The 22,947-nt window shown below is 38.0% G+C and overlaps 1 long non-coding RNA gene across 1 annotated transcript; it reads left to right on the top strand.

The window, feature by feature from the left end:
• The first annotated feature begins 1,442 nt into the window (after positions 1-1,442).
• LOC145815442 (uncharacterized) lies at positions 1,443-20,888 on the top strand. The gene is made up of 4 exons (XR_014358375.1): positions 1,443-2,567; positions 2,683-2,747; positions 4,653-4,814; positions 20,766-20,888. It is a non-coding gene; the product is annotated as an uncharacterized LOC145815442 (long non-coding RNA).
• The last annotated feature ends 2,059 nt before the right edge of the window (positions 20,889-22,947 follow it).

Consider the following 22,947-nt stretch of genomic DNA (forward strand, 5'->3'; position numbering starts at 1 on the left):
GTCGCAAAAATCATGTTTTTGCCACGACAAACGAAGCCGTCGTCAATTTAATTTTTTTGCGACGGAAAATCTAAGACCGTTGCAAAAAATAGTATTATATACAACAATTTGTTATGCGTTTTTTTTCTTTTTCTGTTTGCAATTGTTTTAATTTTTTTGCGACTCCTTTTATTCCTCCGTCGCAAAATGTTTTATTTTTGCCTTCCCTCTTTTCCCACTCTTCCCTACACCCTCTTCCCTATCCTTTTAGTTCTTAGATCAAAAAAGAAAAAAAAAAGGAAAAAAAAAAACCATCAATCTTCTCCCAGTCGTCACTGTTACTCTCTCTCGCTCCCAATCGTCTCTCTCTCTCACATCCCCAACACCTCCTGTGTGGGAAGAGTTCCAGGTAACCCTCCTCTCCTCTCTTCTTCTTTCCTCTCATACTCGCTCACACAGACCCTAACAATCTCTCTCTCTCTCGCTTTCGCGTTACCCTCACGGACTGCTTGTAGCAGCAGTAGCAGCGACTTCCCACTTCGGTCACGGCCCACATATATTTTATAGTTCTCTGTTATCCATAACAAAAACTCATCCCTACAATCCTGTCTCTCTCTCTCCCCCTACGTCTCTCTCTGTCTCTATTCGTGTTTCTCTCTCAGGTTTCTCTTCCCTCTGTTACTGTCTAAATTATTCATCTCTCTTTCTCTAGGGTTTCACAACTTCAAGGTAAACCACGGAGACTGCTTCAGGTATGTTTTTCCGAATTTTTTCTTTTTTCCTGTTGAGATATATATATATAAGTCGATTCTTACCTTTCAAATTGATTGATTTCTTTGGTATTTATGAGTACATGAACTTTTGATTTCATCATTTAATCTATTGGAATTGTTCAATTCTGCAGTTTTTTTTGTTCCTTCTCTTGATTATCTCTGTATATTTTTGGGTATTTGTTTTGACTAAACCGTGATATGATTAGTTTCTCAAAAGTCAGCTCCTTCTGCGAATTCAAATTAGTTTCTCCTCTTCTCTCCTCTGCCAGTGTTGGTGGTTGAAACATTTTTTTTTCTTTTCTTTTTGGGTAAAAATTAAGGATCTCTTTAATTGATCATTTTTAGACTATGTACAAGATATTCACATGTCATTACTAATAATTGATGTTTGAATTTGCTTGTAATGTGTACAGAATTTATTACATTTTGTAAAGTTGGTTTACTTGGAAGTTGGAATTGACAAGAAATGATTTGTCAATTGAAACTTTTATTTAGCTACATGAATTAAACCTCGTCTGGGGTTGTAAACTTTAAGAGAACTGAAAGAGAAGGAGACAGAATTAAGAGGGAGAAAGAGGAAATTGAGTAAGGCCAAAAAGAGTTCCAAGAAGGGTGCAAAAGTGACTTCCATGCATCTTGATGTGAGATAGAAAAGGGAGATGATGGAGATAAAAGAATCTTTGATAGTTTAATGAACTCCAATGTCATCATCCCTTTTAACATTTTTTTGTTTAAGCCTTTATATAGACTTATTTCCTAACCCTAAACCTATATGCCTTATTGCTACAGAAGGGAGGAGCTATCAAATGTATAAGGCACCTAACTTCTAAAATTGCGTCCCAGCTCCTATTTTCATGAATTTTATACAAAAAAATTCAAATAGGAAGACAATTCTAAATCTAAATGATATGAACTCATTGTAATGTTAAGATACTACTTAAAGCTTGGTTTTCCTAGAAGGACTTCAAATTGTAGTTCAGAACTTCATGTTGAATGCCACATGGGCTTATTGTTACCAATCGTTAGCACACCATATGATTTACGGAGACTATCTCTGATTTACATAGACCAAAAATGAGTAAGTAGTAAAATCAGGCCGCAAACTGGCATGGTAAGATTTATGGAACTATTAACGTTGAAAAAGTTTTGAATGTATGGAAATGGTAGTGAAATATAGAAAATTCTTATGCGGTCTTTCAAAAGAGATACAAACAGAATGATAAACTGTTAGTGTAAATATTATAACAAACAATATTGCTACACTTCCCACATTTCTATACCATATTATTCTTACCATCTTGTCAACACAATACTGGTTTAATGGGACCCACGACTTGCGTATATCTCCAATGCAATGTTGATAGTTAGACTGACACATCATATGGTAAGATATGATGGTAAAAATAAATTGTCATTGTAGCATTACTCATAAACAAATAATAATTGGTATAATTGCTTTTTTGGATATGTTAAATTTTATTTTCAAGCTTTGCTAAATTCAGAATTTTCTATTGCACATTAAGGTACAGTGACAGGTTGCACAATTATTGAATTTGTGGAGATGTTAAAATTATATAGTACTCCTTTTATTTCATTTTAAAATTTAAAATTATAATGTATTCTTTGGATTGAATTTGGTAGCATCAATATCAGCACCATCAAGTAATGCTTCTAACTGTTGTCATATTTTATCAGATTTTTGTTTCTGCAGTTATTTGGACACAGAAAGTATTTTCCATTTATACTCTGGGTTTTCAACATATATGTTCTTATATGTAACTATGTCTATGAGGGGTATCGGTGGTCCAGTTTTGGGTGAGTTATATTATGTTCATGACTAGTTGCTTTGATTCTTGTGAGATATATCAATCCTCTATTATACGCTATATCAGTATTTCTACTCATGATTTTATTATCCTCTTGTGGACAGGCGACATTAGGCTTATTTGGACAACTTTCGTGGTGCCTTTAGATGGCATAATTGCTTTAACTTTGGTATTTTCTTTGCCTCTTTCATTTATGGGAATTCAGTAGGATGATATTTTTGATCTCATCTGCATGTCTGTGAACTTTTCATCTCATATTTTATCTCATTCTTCTATATATTATGTCAATAATGCCTCTGAATCATGGTAATATGTCAGACTACTCAAAGTCCAGGCATAATAATGCTATGTAAAGTATTTCCAGTTCTATGGGAAAAAGTTACCCATATGGTTCTCATATTTGACTTATATGACTGTCCATTATCACTACCGTTAGTGTAGGAGGAAATTACTTTGTTATATCTTTCAATGACCTTATTTTGTATTTACCCATGCTTAACTATCAGATGCTTAACTATAAGCTTTGTCATTAGTGTCCTTGGGGGCGCAAGTTCAAGTTACGGAAACCTCCTCTCTAGAAATGAGGGTAAGGCTGTGTTTTTCTTGCCCACCCTAGACCTCGCTATAGTGGGAAACTTGTGCATTGGGTCACCCTTTTTTAGCTGAATTTTATGCATATTGTGAGGATAGCAAATCCATAGCTAGACAGGCCATAGGTTTCGTTGCCATTTTTGTTGTTACTTCTTTCTATTTATTTTCTCCTGTATAGATTGGTGAGAAGATCATTTTTTCAATTGACTGATGTCTGATCTTCTGCAATCATATTTAATGCTTGACAGTACTTTCATGGTTCATCTTTAGAAGAGAAAATACTTGTTTAATTGCAAGGAAATCCATTTTCCTCTTACTATGTTACTCACAAGTCACAATATTCAATTTTCTTCCTCAGTAGCGAGTTTCCACATCTGAAATTGAGAGCAAGTAGCCTTGTTGTTTATTGAGAAGAGATGGAAACCTACTGTCACTTGGTGAATGTTGGCCAAGAACCTTTGTATTTGGGAAATTTTTGTTTTAAATGCTACTTTTTTTCCCACAGAAGCAGGTATCAAGATCCATCGTTTCTTGACTTGTGTAATTGATGAAGAAAACCTAAGCAATTGGGAAGATACATTGTTAACTGATTGTTTTCCTTCAATTGAGTTCTTTAGAAAGCAGAGATTATTAGTTGTCTCTGTAATTCCATGTAGTTGGGTCAATATAATTGCTCTTTGATGGATAGAATGATGTATATTCTTAAGTTAGTTTAGGCACTCTATGGAATTAATGGCTTCCTATATTCATGGTTGCAAATGGGTCTTGTGATGAAAATTGGAGCCATCACCATATCTGAGCATTATTATGTTTCCACTAAACACGACGTTTTAGTTTCCTTTCAAGAAATTCTTCAAAATTATGACTATTATATGATTATCGTAGGGCAATGATCCGGTGATGGGACAAGTATTATACTAGTCAAAATGAAATATTTACAAATACTATTTTATGACAAAATTCACATGTCATTTTTATTTCAAACAACTAGGCATTTGTATAATTTTTTTATTCTTTAGTGGTCCAAATATATTATTTCAAAATAACAAATAAAGTAAATTTTTTTAGTGGTATCTTTTTGTGGTCCATAACATTTATACACTAGAAAAAATTAAGATTTGTTTTCGAAATTTACTTTTTTGGTGTTTTTTTTTTTACTTTTTATAGAAAAACATACAAAAAATAAATAAATAAAGAGAGTAGTTGATTTTTTTTAGTGATTTTTTTGACTTTTTTAAACTAAAATTGAGAGTTTCTAAATAAATAAAAATAAGACAAACAGTAGGCGGGTCGGGTTAACCCATGACCAACTAGGGCCCCCAACCACACAATGGGGGTGATTTGGGGGAATATGATTTTGAGGCCCAAATTTGATTGATTTAAATCCTTGAAAAAGAACCACAATAAATATCCGTTACATATTTGTAATGGATGATGATGATGATTCATCATCTTCCACTTGTTTGTTTTTTCCATTCTGCAGTTGAATTTTGCAACCATTTTTAGAGTAAAAGAGTAGAGGGATATGGCTATGGGGTTGGCATCATCACCCTTGTTTTCGGCTCCAATCTTACTTAGAAGGCAGCTCAACCATCACCACCCTCACTTGTTTTCAACTTTTGCTTCTCCTCAGCTTCCCTTTTCTGTAAGTTTGTTTCCATTACTTTTTTTTATTATTATTAAAATTGTTTTTTTTATTGATTGTTCAAATTTTTGAAGAAATATTAATGGGTTGTTGAGATTCGTGCTTATTATAGTACTGATCTAGTTCTTATAGTTTGGGTTGATTCAGTTGTGAATCTTGAATTAATTAATGATATTACACTTTTTTTTTCTTTTAAAGAATCACTCTATAATCAGCAAAAAAAAAATCAATAAAGATAAAAATAAACGTAAATAAATTGAGTAGAAGTTTTAGTAAAAGGCTTCATTTGATATGAAACACTCCAATTGATAAAATCAAATTTTAGTAAAATTACCTAGTGTTAAGTTTTGAGTGGATGCCAGGAGTCAGAGTAAAGGAGAATTTGGAAAATTTGGGTAAATGCACCTATGTGTCAAGTTTTGATTGGATATAAATTTGAGTAATGGAAATGAGTCTCCCTTGATTTGAGTCAAAATTTGAGTGAAACTCAAGTTGGTATAGGTTTGAGTAAAGGAGTGGAGGGGGTTTTAGTGGCTGAAAAATCTAGAAATCCCCTAGATGTTGATTTGTGATTATGTATCAATTTAAAGCAGAATAGAACAATCCCAATCAAACAATCAAACAATCAAGACAAAGAGACACAACAATTTTAACGTGGAAAAAACCACAATTGGACACCTCCAACTGTGATCAAAAAACCACGGGCAACAGCCACAAGAACAATCCACTAAGAAGATTTAAAGGAATTACACAGGTATACTCTCAATTACCTAGCGAATCCACGCCTAATTGAACCAACCTCTATGTGCCTCTTCCAACCCCATCTTCACCACGGAATTGTCTTTCTGATGAGCCACTCTGGATTCCACCACAGCTTCAGGCTCGAATTCTTCAGAATACACAACTGAAGAACAACACTCTCTTTTGTAGAACAAAACACAACCTTTGATGTACTCTCTTTAGAACATGAGTTGAATACTCAATAAAACATCAAAGAAAACTCACAAAGTATCCCCAGATATAAACCCTAGAAACCAAAAAGAAGATCTGGAGAAGTTATCCTAAAATCTGACCCAACACGCGAATTTATAGAATCTGTCCCATGATCTCCGCTCGAGCGCCCAGCAGCCCGCTCGAGCGGGCTTCAGCAAAATATGCGCGAAATATCACAGAGGTCCGCTCGAGCGCCAGAAAGCCCGCTCGAGCGCAAAATCACACATCTCAGTATTTTTGCAAGCGACCAAAACTGCTGGAACCAGGGATTCTCCGCTCGAGCGCGGGTATGTCCGCTCGAGCGGACAGGCAATTTTGAATGCATTTTTGCATTTTGCTTCGGGGGCGCTGCCCCGGACCCGCCAAGGGGCGCTGCCCCCTGGACCCCCGCGAGCTGACCGGGCAGCTCGATCCCCGTCATAATCAGCGAAGTGGCAATCTTGAAAGCTTTATCAACACAAACTTCTCTGAAAAGCACAATTCGGGTTGGATTCGCATCTAAACACTCATAGCCTCACTGAAATAAAAAGTGCGAATAAAATTACAACTCAAAGGAGTTTTGTCAAACGGGATTGCCAAGAAATAAAACCTAACAATCTCCCCCTTTGGCAATGCCGTGACAAAACACACCTAACAAATAAAATCCTAAACACCCCAACCCATTACAGCCAACAAAAACCAACTTCTTTCTCAAGGTCATGATCTGCAAAACAGTTATTAGTGCCACAATCTCCAAAACAACAATTAGTCCCACAATAGTATATGAAAAAGCAATAGACATATGACACGATTATCTTGAAACATGAGATGGAAAACATGAATAGATGAAAACTAAGACTCATGAACAACAACTCTCAAACAACCAAAGCAAGATCATAAACCACACAAACAATGATATGACGATGGAAATATCAGAAACATACAAGAAGGGCAAATAGTGCATAGCAACATGCAAAACATATAGCCAATCTCCCTTTCCAAACATATCAAAGTGTTCATGCTAAACAACTCTTACAAAGAGAAACCAAACTTCCTTACCAAGCCAAAACAAGATGAACCAAACTCCCCCTCACTGAAAGCAACCACAAACACTGAAAACAGTGAACAAGAAGAAAACGATAAAAATAATATGGTGGAGCAAGTAAGGAATTTTAGATTAGTACCTTAAAACACATAAGATTATCCAAGAAGCACCATTACTAGTAAACGCAATGTGCACAGTCTGTAGAAAATTCCTCATGAAAGAAAGTGATGCATTATGTGAAAAGCATAGATCCCATGATAAAAGTGTGTGTGTGACTCTTGGAGTTCGACAAACACTAGATTCAATCCTAGTAGTGATATGAAAGCTGGACCTCCGACAAGAGAATCTAAGCACAACAAAGGAAAGTCAAACCACTAGGAATCAAGGGGTATTTGGTGAGTAAAGGCGGAGGCTCCCCCTCAATCAATTAATCTTTTTCTTTTTTTTTCTTTCTTTCTTTTGCACATTTTTTTCTTTCCTTGCTTGTGCATATTTTTCCTTTTTCTTTTCCTTTTTCTTTTTCTTTTTCTTTTTCTTTTTCTTTTGCACAATCATTGGTGGCTGACACGCTCAAGAGTATGGAAACCGAACCAGAGAAGCATGGATATAATAAGGATGACCTGGTTGGTGACTCTGAGGTAGCCTTTTCCTCATGGCTAGACTGCAAAGAATTAAGGGGAAAGCCATGGAGATGCAAAAGGATGGTAGGTGGTTAAGAGACTCAACATCACCCAAGATATGCTAGTATAGGTCAATTCCTCTAGAAAAGCAAAAGATACAATGTCAGAAGTCCATATAAAAAATAATCACTAAGGCGGAAGACTCCAAAATTTGCTAATCCAAGAATGTGTACAGAATGAGACATACTAATCAAAGAACACACACTCCAAAATGAGAAATGACCACAGAAAGCACACACATATTAACATGTAATAGGTTTTCTCATCAAATCCAATATGCACCAAGGACCACTCAAAAATTTCAAGCTTGCAAAACCATACTAAGAAAATCTGTTTGGGATTTTTTTTTTTTTTTAAAATGAACAAGCACACATTTTTTTTTTATTAAAAAACAATACACAAAAAGCTAAATCAAATAAAGAAATTAACACAAGTCAAGTTTTCTCACCCAAATCTTTTTGATCTTAACAAAATTAGGTCTAGCGGTCTTGGTAAATGTCGTGGTGTTGTGAACACCTTCATGAATCTTGGTATTTCGCTTAGACATGTAAGGCTGTCTCCTAACCCAAAAAGTATTCGAATTTCTACCCTTTTGAGACACTTTCCCATGCAACTTATAACAATAAGGGCGAATATGACCATGCATACCACAATGATGACAAATAAAAACAGGGTGTACCTTCTTTTCTTTTACCTTACCAACTCTAGGGAGTTTGAGAAGTCTTTCCTCTTGTTGAATCTTTTGTCCTCCCTTACCTTGAGTTCTTGTATCATAAGATGTTGAAGCACTCTGTTTTTGCTCTTTCTTACCACCAAAGCCAATGCCACTCTTGTCACAACTCATTTGTTGAGACCCAATGATATCCTCCAAAGTCTTTGATCCTTTGTTCCAAAGACCAATGGTAACCATTGCACACTTGAGCTCTTCCTCCTTTTTGATCATTAGTTCTTCCAAAGCAACTTGTGACATCTCGAGAGATTCAATCTTGTCTTCATACATGGCATGGGTTTGCAGCAACTCATTCCTCTCTGTCTCACAAGTCAACAGTTTTGCACAAAGAACTTGTCGATCATCAGCTACCTTAATGGCATTAATCCTGGCCTCGGAAATCTCCTCCTTAAGTTTGACATTCTCACATTCACATGCTTTGAGTTTCTTTGTGAGTTTGTCATTCAGTTTGAATAACTTAAGAGACTCCTTATACAACTTTTCATAAGCTTGCTCAAGCTCTTCATGATCGCTCTCCGAGGCTTCATCATCAGTGATATTCTCAACTGACCTCTTTGGAGAATCTGTTTGTCCTTCAGCTTCAGAAGCCGCCATGAAAGCAAGAAATTGTTTATGACCCTCTTCGCCTTGACCTTCATTGTCACTTTCATCTTCATCAGATTCAGATTCATCATCCCAAGTGATGGCAAGGGCTTTCTTCTTCTTCAACCGAGTGGGGCATTCTTGAGCAAAATGGCCAAATCCTTGGCATTCATAGCATTGGAGTCTTTCAGTGTTTCCTTGTATCTTTCCTTTCTCCTTCTTGGCTATAGAATTAATTTTGAGTTTATCTTTGCCTTTAGATTTATGAGAATGAGTAGATTCCAAAAGATTAGGATTCTTTTTCAAAAAAGATTTTTTAAATTGTTTAACAAAAGCAGCCATAATCTTGGAATCTATATCACAATCCTCATCAGAATCCTCTCTAACTTTATGAGTACTACTAAAAGCAATATCTTTTTGTTTCTGTTTGAAATTCCTGTGTGCTTCATAAGTTTGGAGATTTCCAACCAACTGATCCAGCTTGAGGTTGTCAACATCTTGAGCCTCCTCAATAGCCGTAACTTTTGGTTGGAACCGATCGGGCAAGGATCTCAAAATTTTTCCCACAACTTTGGATTCTGGAATTTTTTCACCTAAATTGAAGCTGGAATTTACAATGTCACTCAACTTCGCATAAAATTCATCAAAGGTCTCACTATCTTTCATTGAAAGGTTTTCGAAACTAGATGTGAGCCTTTGAAGTTTTGAGCGTTTAACAGAAGGAGTGCTCTCATGAATAGTTTGTAAGATATCCCAAGCCTCTTTTGCGACTTCACAATTACAAATACGACTAAATTCTTCAGGTGTGACAGCGCAAAAGAGAGAATTGATAGCTTTACTATTCCAGCTACTATTTTGGTAATCAGTTGTGTCCCACTGATCAATTGGTTTGGGGATTGTAACTCCATCAACAGTAATTGTTGGTTCAGTCCACCCATTCATGACGGATTGCCAAACTTTTTCATCAATAGATTTTAAAAAAGATCTCATCCGAGCTTTCCAAAAAGGATAATTGGATCCGTCAAGTAGGGGTGGTCGAACCATAGAATTTCCTTCACGAATTGTATCCATTATCACAAATCAAACAAGATCTCGTTCCAAAAGAAAATATTTTTTTTTTTAAAAAAATAGAACGACCTGCTCTGATACCAATTGAAAAATCTAGAAATCCCCTAGATGTTGATTTGTGATTATGTATCAATTTATAGCAGAATATAACAATCCCAATCAAACAATCAAGACAAAGAGACACAACAATTTTAACGTGGAAAAAACCACAATTGGACACCTCCAACTGTGATCAAAAAACCACGGGCAACAGCCACAAGAACAATCCACTAAGAAGATTTAAAGGAATTACACAGGTGTACTCTCAATTACCTAGCGAATCCACGCCTAATTGAACCAACCTCTATGTGCCTCTTCCAACCCCATCTTCACCACGGAATTGTCTTTCTGATGAGCCACTCTGGATTCCACCACAGCTTCAGGCTCGAATTCTTCAGAATACACAACTGAAGAACAACACTCTCTTTTGTAGAACAAAACACAACCTTTGATGTACTCTCTTTAGAACATGAGTTGAATACTCAATAAAACATCAAAGAAAACTCACAAAGTATCCCCAGATATAAACCCTAGAAACCAAAAAGAAGATCTGGAGAAGTTATCCTAAAATCTGACCCAACACGCGAATTTATAGAATCTGTCCCGCGATCTCCGCTCGAGCGCCCAACAGCCCGCTCGAGCGGGCTTCAGCAAAATATGCGCGAAATATCACAGAGGTCCGCTCGAGCGCCAGAAAGCCCGCTCGAGCGCAAAATCACACATCTCAGTATTTTTGCAGGCGACCAAAACTGCTGGAACAAGGGATTCTCCGCTCGAGCGCGGGTATGTCCGCTCGAGCGGACAGGCAATTTTGAATGCATTTTTGCATTTTGCTTCGGGGGCGCTGCCCCGGACCCGCCAAGGGGCGCTGCCCCCTGGACCCCCGCGAGCTGACCGGGCAGCTCGATCCCCGTCATAATCAGCGAAGTGGCAATCTTGAAAGCTTTATCAACACAAACTTCTCTGAAAAGCACAATTCGGGTTGGATTCGCATCTAAACACTCATAGCCTCACTGAAATAAAAAGTGCGAATAAAATTACAACTCAAAGGAGTTTTGTCAAACGGGATTGCCAAGAAATAAAACCTAACAGTGGCTGTTTACTCAAATTTATGTATGAGTCAAGATTTGGGCAAGGGTTGGGGATGGGAAGTGGTTGTGGGTTGAGGAATGAACCAGATTAGAATCATTAGTAAGCAAGGTAGATGTATCTGGTATTGTTGTCATGTTTATTGACCCTTCTGCCATAGCACCTCCCCCCCGCCCCCTCTACCTAATTTGTTCATGGTTGGTGTGTGTGAAATGTAGCTTCTGTATGTGAATAAAGTTGTAAGTGGTAATTTTGATAATTTAAGCACATTCGTGTACAAGGAAAATAGAATGACATTTGGGTGTTCTAAAAGATCCATAGAAGTTTCAATGTCAACACATTTGGAAATTTGAAGCTTACGTTACATGTGGCATCGTTATTAGCGTCATTTGCAAAATGGACATCAAGGATTCGAAGCAAAAGGATTTGTGGGGAACAAATTCTCTCGTTAGACCACCATCTTAATAGTAAGAGCTCCCATATTTGAGTTTTTGGTTGGATGGATGCTTTATTTTGTTGATCTTTAGAAATGTAAAATGGTCTATTCTTGATTTTGAAACTTACAAAAATTATGATTTGTGACCTTAACCTTCACTTAATTAGGTAAAAATAGGCAACCATGGTTTACATTCAGTTAACCATTGAAATCCTTTGCCTTGTCTTATTCATCATACTCATATATGGGGTGAATGGTCTCATACAGTTTCTGGTATACGACCTTTGATGGTTTTAATTTGGGTATATTTTGGTTGGCATGATATGGTATGGTGAGAAAAATTGATGTATAAAGAGAGAGTTTCCATGACCAAGGTTGACCCGAAAATGGTTTTCTTAAATGGTAACTGCAACACTTCCCATCCCATCCCAGTGGCACGTTGCTTGCAAAATAAATGATGCTTCAACATGTAAATTGTGTGTTATGATAATTTGGTATATTTATCAATTTAATTTGTTATCATTCGAACCCAAGTGAACTTTTTCTTCTTATAGCCATACCTAGATCACTTGTAAACAAGTAGAGGAAACTAGTTCTACAATTTACAGAAGAAAACGATAGGAGTGCCAATCATATGTTGTTTACTTGTCATTGTCTTTTTTTGGCTGTAAAATGGAATATTTATATATCTTATTCATAATTGGTCTGGTCAAATATGTATATTTTGGATTTGCATTTTATGCTTGAAGTAGAGCACATATATAGCGATCCCGGTATTCCCTGTTGTTGTATAACTATAATCTGGACTCAGTTTCGTAGATTCGTTGTTGTCTTATCCTCATTTCTATCCCTTACTCTTTGTTTTAGAGTTTTGGGTTGTGTTGGGCAAGTTGGGAATTAGTTGGCTGTGTTTTAAAGCTTTGAAATTTTGCCCAGGTTTTGGTCTCTCCGCTCGAGCGGCGGTTTTGTGCTCGAGCGAGCTTTTGTTGCTGCCTTTACGCTCGAGCGGCAGTTTGGACGCTCGAGCGTGAATTTCCTTCTCTCAGCATTTCGGTCGTCTGCAGAAAATTCTGGGAGAGTGCACCCGGTGCTCGAGCGGATCTTTGGACGCTCGAGCGTGAACTTGTGTCTGTACGCTCGAGCGAGGTGTTGTACGCTCGAGCGGACCTGCTTTTATATCAGTTCGTGAAACCACCTTTTTGATCATTTTTTGATTTCCTTTCTCTCTCTTACTTTTTCAAAACCTCCATTGGAGAGCACCTCACTCTAAAACCGAACTTCTCTCTTAGGATTGATCTACCTAGAGTGTTTTCCTCACCTTGGGCCTTTGTAAGAAGTGTGTTGATCGTCGAGGGCTTTGTTGAGATCTGAGAAATTTGGGATTTGGAGCACTTCTGAGTTTTACTCATCTTCTCCCTTGGAGCTCTGAATTTGAGGTAGGGATATCCTACTCCTCTCCATGGATTTTGTCTTTAAATTTTGGTAATTTGAGATGTTGGGGTTGGTTTGGTAATTTTGTGAAAGTTTGGGCCATTTGTGTTATTTTACAAAAGTTGGGATTTTATTTGTAATAAACCTAGATGCATGTTTGGTATAGAGAAATGGAATAAATGTTGAATCATTGATGAAAATGGGACCTAAGGGTGGTAATGGTAATTATGGAAAATGACCTAATTACATTGTTTAATTAATTGAATTGTGGGAAATGAGGAAATGAAATGGAATTGCTGAGATTGGGAGTGCATGGGGTAAAAGGGTGTAGTTGAATTATTTATCACTCACCGAATTGAAATGTCGATTGAATATCCATTGTGCATTTATTTCCTGCTTAGAAATAATTGCTTTGGGCTACCGGTGGAGGGTAGTGTTGATCGTTGTAGACAATGCTTGATGATTAGGCAAACTAAAACTAATCAATTGGATGTGTCATAGAGCATGTCGGTTGATAGAATACATTAATTTTATGTATTGATTGATTGCATATGTGATTCTGTGTTTATATGCATTACTTGTGTATGGGAGGAGATAGGGGATGTACTCCACGGTTTAGGGGAAGATGGGGGATGTACCTCTAAACCGGTTAATGGTTTAGGGGAAGATGGGGGATGTACCTCTAAACCGGTTGTTGGAATGTTGATATAGCTCATATGCTTATCGGTTGAAGTGTTGATACAGCTCATATGCTTATCTATCGGAATGTTGATACAGCTCATATGCTTATCTGTTGTAGTAGTGATATAGCTCATATGCTTATCTATTGAAAAGTTTGTTTGATTTGATATAGCATTAAAATGTATATCATCATTGTTTGCGAAGTATGGGAGTAGTTTATGTGTTATTGATACAACAAAATAATGTGTATCCACCTTGGATTTCGAAAGTGTTCTAGTGATGAACTATAATCTCATCAAATGTTCTGGCCAGAGTACTGAGCCTTGTTTTCAAACTCAAAGTTGAACAAAAACGAAAAGTGAATTGTAACATAGACTTGGCTGTCATGGAAACGTAGGGAGATGTAAATGGAAGTGTCAGTGTTGACCGTCTATCAGTTGCTAATCTTTTAGTCATTGTTCATGGTTGGTTTAGTGTATTTCTACTGGGCTGTGGCTCACCCTATATGGGAATATCATTTTCAGGTACAGGTAGCATGCCACCTCCAAGGACGTAGCTTGGGAGGCCAGAGGCGGACCTTTTTGTTGTTTTACTTGATGTATTACATGTAAATTCAAGCCAAGGGCTTAACGTGTTTGAGTTAGTGCTCTTTGTTGTAACCAAGTGTTAACTTGGAAAGCTGTAAGCCCATAGGGCATTTGCTTTTGTTGTTAACATGTAATACTTTTTGTAATGAAACGCTGTTAAATGAAAGAATGTGGAGCTTTTGAATATCAATGCATGTCTTATTTAATGGGTTTAAAGCTATTATTTTGAGGGCGTTACAACTTGGTATCAGAGCGTACCGGGTTCGAATACCTTGGGTACGTGGGAAGTGATTAGTATCACAATGGGTTTCTCTCGCTTGTTAGAGACTTAGACGTAATGTTATGTACTTTTGTGATAACATGTTTATGTGACTATTTGGGTATGGAATGTAGTTTCTTGGATGTTGATTGGATCCTTGGGTTTCTGGGAGTCCTGTTGGAAAGGCACTTGATCAATGCTGTTTCTGATCGGAACTCTAGTAACGCCTCGGGACTATCATTATCTGGAAATGAAATTCGTAAGTGCTTACATGTTTATGTGCTTATGTGGAGTGAATTACAGTTATCCATGTGTTAGGATGTAAGTGTTCAGCTTCAGCACATGTATGAGTGTGCTAACGTGTCTCCGTTACTTTTACTAGGATGCCTAGGCGAGGAAGTTGCGATTTCCCTCCTTCCGCTCAGGAAGAGCTGCGGAAACAATTTGTGGAATTACGCCAAGGTACTACACCTTTGGTGCGGTTCGAAAGATGGTTTGCTAATCTGTCGAGGTTTGCTCCAGAATTGGTGGAGACGGAGTACTTACGTTGTTTCGAGTTTGAGAGTAAGCTGCGTGACGACATCCGTGTAAGGATAGCGGGGTCTTGGCATAAAAGATATAGGGCGCTTGTTGAGGCGGCCGCCCATGTAGAGGCTGCAGTGCTAGCAATGGGGCAGAGTGGGGAGGAAGCCATCTCGGCGACTCCTGTGACTCAGGGTGTTGGTAGGCCTTTTAAGAGGCAGAGGGTTTTAAACTCGCAACAGGAAGGACGGGCTAGAACTGCCCTTTCAGTGTCAGATTTGGGTTCAGGGGAAAATAAGCAGAGGGGCATCATTTGTTTCAGATGTGGTCTGCTGGGCCACAGGGTTTCGGTTTGCCCACAGAAGAAAGGGGTGGGGTTAGCAGTTCAACCAGTAGTTGTACCACCAGGATCATCCAACCAGCCGGGTTTTGGACCGATTAAATGCTCAGTGGGGAGGCAGTTGTTGGGGTCTTCATCAGCCCAGATTCTGAACCAATCTCGTGCTCAGGCACCGCCTACCTGTTGGGTGTGTAATCAGCCGGGTCATATTCGACGTTTTTGTACTCAGTCGGGAGCTTCTTTAGGGGTTTTGCAACCTAGCCAGGCTCAGTTTCTTTCGACTGGGCAGGAACAGTATCGTTTTGGGGGACTAGCAGGCCAGATTGCGAGGGCCTCAGTAGAGTCGAGTTCCCAAGCCCCAGCTAGGGAAGTTTGTAGTTGTTCCAGGTGTGGGCAGAGGGGGCATACCAGTGGTTCTTGTCCGTGACTTGTAAGCTCGTAGGTTGCCTTATGTTCGGGGATGACCAACTTCGGCGGTCCAACAAGGGACGGTAGTAGTAGTAATACTGATGGGATGGTTTTGTTTTGACTAATCCGTTTTGTAATCAGTGGATTATTGTTTTGTGATCATTGGGTTCCGTTGTGTAACCAATGTGTTTTGGGAAGGTTGAAACATCTAAACTGTTTGTTTATATATATATACATATATGCTTTGTTTGTTAATTTCCCTAGAGTGGGTGAATTGGAGCATGTCGTAGCTCTAAAATTTTATTAATGTATAAAGTTGCTATAAAAAAAAAATTTATGCTTGTGATTTGATTTGGGGAGGATGAGGGCTAGAGAGCCATGTTTTCAAAATTTGGAAGAACCACTGAGGGGTACGTGTCCTAGCCAAGGTAATATTGGAGCGAGAACTGTTTTACTTGCCGAGTGTGTGGAATTACATGGGTACGACCCATTTAAAGTTTTGTGCGTGGTATAGCTTTTGATCTACTGTCGAGTGAACTTGAGAGGACGTGAAGTGTACGATTAATACTAGATGTAACACGTATTTAATATGGTGTCCTACGGGGGCATGGCACATAATTTTGTCAAGGTTGGACTCGTACCTTCGTGGTAAGTAACGTTGTCAAGATTGCAGGTGTACTGATTGGCCGTTTCAAGTGAAGGGATGTCAGTCCCTATATAAGGTTGTGATTGTCGTATCGGGAGCGATGTGTTGTGAGTAGCTGGTACTATACCTCGGGCTGTAGTATAATGGATGTCTCCCTAAGTTTTCAAATTTCTTTATTTGGATTGAATGTGATAAGTTCGTACCTTAGCACTGGTCAAGTCAGAGGATATTATCAGAAGCGTTAATTGGGTATATAGCCCATGGTTAGAGTGTGACCCGTGGGTGTAGTCACAGTGGTATGGTGTTTGCGGATGAAGATGTGGGTTAATGACGAGGGAGGCGAGGACTTTTACCCCTCTGGAAAGTTAGAAGAGTGAATCTTTGGAAGCCCTATCGGCGACTTGTGACGGTGTCGGGGTTTGGTTCATGATGGTTGCCTAGCGGTAGTGTGGACTAGTGGTTTAGCACGGAGGCCGGGCCTCTTGATGGTACTCTCGAGATGAGTGACAAGTAAGATATAGAGTAACGAGTGGACCCTATGAGTTATTGGAGGATTCGGTGTAGGAGTAAGAGGGCTTGCAAAATAAGGAGGTTTTGCCTAGTACGGTTGAATGTGTTAGATGGGATGGTTTCGAGAGTTGCGCGGTGTTGGCAAGACTATATGAGAATGTTCGAGGGAACGTGAGATTTGTATCTCGAGTTAGTGGGAATGGTACCTGTATGCTGGTTCGTGTGTTGGGCCTTGCTAGATAGTGAGTCCGTGGTGACCCCCTTGGTTGTATAGGGGTAGTGTTCATATTGTGATTGGTTATCCATTGTTGGGTGTGGGTTATGAGTGGATGCTGCCAGCATTCTTTGAATTAAGAGCAATTCGTGTTCTAGGTTGACCATGTCGGTCTTCGGTCAAGGAAGTGAGCAGGCTTGCTAGATAACCATGGCGGGGGATGGTGATTCCCTTAGACGCGATGTTGAGGCGGTTAAATTTTAGGAAATCCGATGAGATTCCAAAATTTGTGGTTCGTGTAGAGAACTCTGTGGTTGGGGTTAGTGGTCTGAGTAGCACATCAGTGTGTGGATTACTGAGTGTAGAGTTTATTGAGTTGACTAGTCAGCTTGTCGGTATCGGGTGTTGGGGTGGCATTGGTCACCTTGAGTTTAGTCTCGTTCGTTGTAGACTCCGTATGTTGATTAAGGAAAACTGAAATTAATCGAACATGTTTTGTCGTTGAGTCTGACGGTTGGAATAATACATCTAATATATGTATTGATTGATCATTGTGAATGATTGGCTTTTTATACATTATGAATGTATGGTGTCTAGTTTGATGTTGATACAGCACTATAATGTGTATCATTTGTGTGTTTCTGAGCCGTGTTTATGATTATAAAGTGGTTAAGTAAAGGGAGGTGGGATAAAATTGCAAAACCATAAATTTCTTATACCTTATGTGTTGATAGTACGGTTGTTATTTCTATTAATTATCATTATAGAAATGTTGTGTTCCGTGTTGGTTGTGTCATCACTACGTGAGTGATGGTTGTTGATAGTGTTAATTTGGAAAGAAATGGAAAACAAAATTTTCCTAGTGTTTGGGGTCATCTAAATGCGTTGTTGAAAAGTTGATTTAATTCAAGGATTTTCTTTTTAAGAATTCTAGATTACTCTTTTGGGCAAATAAACTGTGGATAACTCTGCGTTTTGGGTAACAGCGTATTTGTGAAAAATGTTTACAAAGCTTTTGAGTTTTCGTATGGAAAATGCAAGATTTATCCTGGAACGTTAACGTTGAAAATTTAAACATCTTTGAGAAATGCCTCTTGAACAAGAAAATGTTTTCTTATTATCTACTTTAAGATTTGTTTTAGTCGTGTTGTTGAGTAGTGACTAAGCTTGGAGCACTAGTCGGTTTTTGGTGAATTGTTTCGGGGGAGGTTTGGTTTGTTGAGACTTGCGCACCTAAGGTGGTGTTATTTAGAATGTGTTCCCTTGGTTGGTCTTTTCCTTGGTAGAGTGAGTCGGAGGCTTGTTTTGAAAGTAATTTCTTTCCTTGGGGTTCGGTTGTTGAATGCTCTATGATCATTTGGCCTTGTGTTTTGATGTATCTTTAATTTCGAGGACGAAATTCTTTAAGGGGGGGAGGTTATAGCGATCCCGGTATTCCCTGTTGTTGTATAACTATAATCTGGACTCAGTTTCGTAGATTCGTTGTTGTCTTATCCTCATTTCTATCCCTTACTCTTTGTTTTAGAGTTTTGGGTTGTGTTGGGCAAGTTGGGAATTAGTTGGCTGTGTTTTAAAGCTTTGAAATTTTGCCCAGGTTTTGGTCTCTCCGCTCGAGCGGCGGTTTTGTGCTCGAGCGAGCTTTTGTTGCTGCCTTTACGCTCGAGCGGCAGTTTGGACGCTCGAGCGTGAATTTCCTTCTCTCAGCATTTCGGTCGTCTGCAGAAAATTCTGGGAGAGTGCACCCGGCGCTCGAGCGGATCTTTGGACGCTCGAGCGTGAACTTGTGTCTGTACGCTCGAGCGGGGTGTTGTACGCTCGAGCGGACCTGCTTTTATATCAGTTCGTGAAACCACCTTTTTGATCACTTTTTGATTTCCTTTCTCTCTCTTACTTTTTCAAAACCTCCATTGGAGAGCACCTCACTCTAAAACCGAACTTCTCTCTTAGGATTGATCTACCTAGAGTGTTTTCCTCACCTTGGGCCTTTGTAAGAAGTGTGTTGATCGTCGAGGGCTTTGTTGAGATCTGAGAAATTTGGGATTTGGAGCACTTCTGAGTTTTACTCATCTTCTCCCTTGGAGCTCTGAATTTGAGGTAGGGATATCCTACTCCTCTCCATGGATTTTGTCTTTAAATTTTGGTAATTTGAGATGTTGGGGTTGGTTTGGTAATTTTGTGAAAGTTTGGGCCATTTGTGTTATTTTACAAAAGTTGGGATTTTATTTGTAATAAACCTAGATGCATGTTTGGTATAGAGAAATGGAATAAATGTTGAATCATTGATGAAAATGGGACCTAAGGGTGGTAATGGTAATTATGGAAAATGACCTAATTACATTGTTTAATTAATTGAGATAATTAATTGTGGGAAATGAGGAAATGAAATGGAATTGCTGAGATTGGGAGTGCATGGGGTAAAAGGGTGTAGTTGAATTATTTATCACTCACCGAATTGAAATGTCGATTGAATATCCATTGTGCATTTATTTCCTGCTTAGAAATAATTGCTTTGGGCTACCGGTGGAGGGTAGTGTTGATCGTTGTAGACAATGCTTGATGATTAGGCAAACTAAAACTAATCAATTGGATGTGTCATAGAGCATGTCGGTTGATAGAATACATTAATTTTATGTATTGATTGATTGCATATGTGATTCTGTGTTTATATGCATTACTTGTGTATGGGAGGAGATAGGAGATGTACTCCACGGTTTAGGGGAAGATGGGGGATGTACCTCTAAACCGGTTAATGGTTTAGGGGAAGATGGGGGATGTACCTCTAAACCGGTTGTTGGAATATTGATATAGCTCATATGCTTATCGGTTGAAGTGTTGATACAGCTCATATGCTTATCTATCGGAATGTTGATACAGCTCATATGCTTATCTGTTGTAGTAGTGATATAGCTCATATGCTTATCTATTGAAAAGTTTGTTTGATTTGATATAGCATTAAAATGTATATCATCATTGTTTGCGAAGTATGGGAGTAGTTTATGTGTTATTGATACAACAAAATAATGTGTATCCACCTTGGATTTCGAAAGTGTTCTAGTGATGAACTATAATCTCATCAAATGTTCTGGCCAGAGTACTGAGCCTTGTTTTCAAACTCAAAGTTGAACAAAAACGAAAAGTGAATTGTAACATAGACTTGGCTGTCATGGAAACGTAGGGAGATGTAAATGGAAGTGTCAGTGTTGACCGTCTATCAGTTGCTAATCTTTTAGTCATTGTTCATGGTTGGTTTAGTGTATTTCTACTGGGCTGTGGCTCACCCTATATGGGAATATCATTTTCAGGTACAGGTAGCATGCCACCTCCAAGGACGTAGCTTGGGAGGCCAGAGGCGGACCTTTTTGTTGTTTTACTTGATGTATTACATGTAAATTCAAGCCAAGGGCTTAACGTGTTTGAGTTAGTGCTCTTTGTTGTAACCAAGTGTTAACTTGGAAAGCTGTAAGCCCATAGGGCATTTGCTTTTGTTGTTAACATGTAATACTTTTTGTAATGAAACGCTGTTAAATGAAAGAATGTGGAGCTTTTGAATATCAATGCATGTCTTATTTAATGGGTTTAAAGCTATTATTTTGAGGGCGTTACAACATAAGAGTATTTCACTTAAAACAAATGTCTTCTTTCTGCCTTTTCTATGTTATAGTGCTAAAAAGTTGTTATTCATAATTGGAAATTTTGAGTATAAAGGCTTCAGTTATTGTCCAGAGAATCTGCAATTTCAAATCCTCGCTTGCCCTCGTTATGTTTTATAAAATCTACGGCTTGTAAAGTATCTTGCAGCCCAGTGGAAGTTGAAGATAGTATAAATGACGAGGCTTGTGAGCTAGTCAATGGAGTTGAGATTTCGATAGGGGAGGGACATGACAGTATCCTTGCTTATCATTTCACTGTAGTGAAGAACAACAATGTAACCGGCATCTTGCTCTTGTCCGATATCTTAGGATTTGAGGATTCATCCACTAGAGATTTTGCATATTGTGTTGCCTGCAACGGTTACAAGTATGTTTCCTGATTTTTAGACATCATGTGTGAAAATACATTTGTACTACACTACAACTACCAAAGACACTTGTATTAGATGATGTTTGATACACTGGAAATAGGGCATACATGCATCTAGTCAGAAGTGGCCTCAGTGCTAGGCAAATAAGATTTTCCATTTGTGATCACACTAACAACTAAAAAAGTAGGGAGAGCTATCTTAATCTCGAATTTTTTTTTTGATAAATATTATACTACTGTTCAATTTGTTTTGGGAATTGAAAGTTTTAAACTTGAATGTAATTAGTAATTTTGCATTTCAACATAAAAGAAAAATATATTTCAAATAAAATTTTAAAAATGCTTCATTATAGTTTTTTATGCCTGTGGCACCTAAACAAACTTGTTTTTCATTTCAACATAAAAGAAAAATATATTTCAAATAAATTTTTAAAAAGGCTTCATTTACGGTTTTATGCCTTTGGCACCCAAACAAACTTGAGCATTCTGTATCTAATGCTGCTGGTCTATGCATGGATATCCATGTTGTCTTGTCTTTCCATATCTTTGTCAGCATTGTTAACGATTCTTAAAATGATCCTTTATATAATTTTTACCGGTGTTTTTCTTGAAATAAATATTGTTAGTGTACTAGTATCGGACTTGTTTCGTGGGGATCCATGGCCAAAGGACAGACCAAAGACTTTATTTGAAGAATGGTTGGCACAACAAACCCCGGAAAGGATTGCAAAAGACATTTCAACCTCTAAAAAATGGATGATGGATGAGTTTGTAGCTGTAGGAATCTCAAAGAAGCTTGGTATCATCGGATTCTGCTTTGGAGGTGGCCGAGTAATAAATGCGCTCGCCCAGGACGGGGGTGCCTGTTTTGGCATTGGGGTTTCATTCTATGGCACAAGAATTGACCCATCTGTCGTTGCTAATATAGAGGTGCCTGTATTGTTCATTGCGGGTGACAATGATCCGAGTTGTCCAGTCAGTGCCTCGGTATATGATTTTTTGAATGTGAATTTTGATGTAGATGTGGATGTATTGTATTTTAGAAAATATTAATAATTTGTACAGGGAATGAATTAATAGATGTGGATGTAGATGCGGATGTATTGTATTTTGATGTAGATGTGAATTTTATTTTTACAGATGGTTTTTGGCGTGGAAAAGTGGATATTCTTTATTTTTGTGCAGAGGACATTGTTTTTTTTAGAGGCATTTACATACAAGTCCCATTTTGTGAACTTATAATCCATTAAGTCCTAAATAAAATTATTTGCTCCTTCAAGTCCCATTAATTTTTAATAGCCCAATTTATCCTTCCAAGACCTCCTCATAGCTGCCAAACATCATTGTTGTCTTCATTCTCTCTCTCTTTACGGTTGCAATTTGAAGTTCTACGCAACTTCAGATGGGTAATAATTGAAAATTACAAATTTGAAAATGAACAACAAGAAAGAAGATAAAGATTTGAAAACCCATTATTTAACAATGAACTCAAACGAGCATCGTTGAAGGAAATATGCTATCTGTATCATAGAATCAACGCAGAGACAGGAAAAAGCAAGTGTTGATCAGATGTTCTTATTATTACCAGATTGAAGTGTACAAGAAACATTTGACACCAAGACTATATATTAGCCATCAAGTGACCCAAAAGAAAACATGAGTGTTAAGCCACATAATCACATTATTAAGCCAGAAACAAAAATTGCAGGATCATTAAAGTTCAAAAATTGAACCAAGAACAGGTCAAGAAGTACGCAGATCACACCAGGGCTTTGAATCGAACCCCAAATTGCAACCTTCCAAGTCAAAAAGTTCACCAGATCTGAAATTGTAACCCTATGTACTCGACTACATTGTTCTTCTGAATTCTAATT

The sequence above is a fragment of the Camellia sinensis genome, unplaced genomic scaffold (genome assembly GCF_055761805.1).
Source record: "Camellia sinensis isolate YWXY unplaced genomic scaffold, ASM5576180v1 Unanchor2, whole genome shotgun sequence".
Taxonomy (NCBI): domain Eukaryota; kingdom Viridiplantae; phylum Streptophyta; class Magnoliopsida; order Ericales; family Theaceae; genus Camellia; species Camellia sinensis.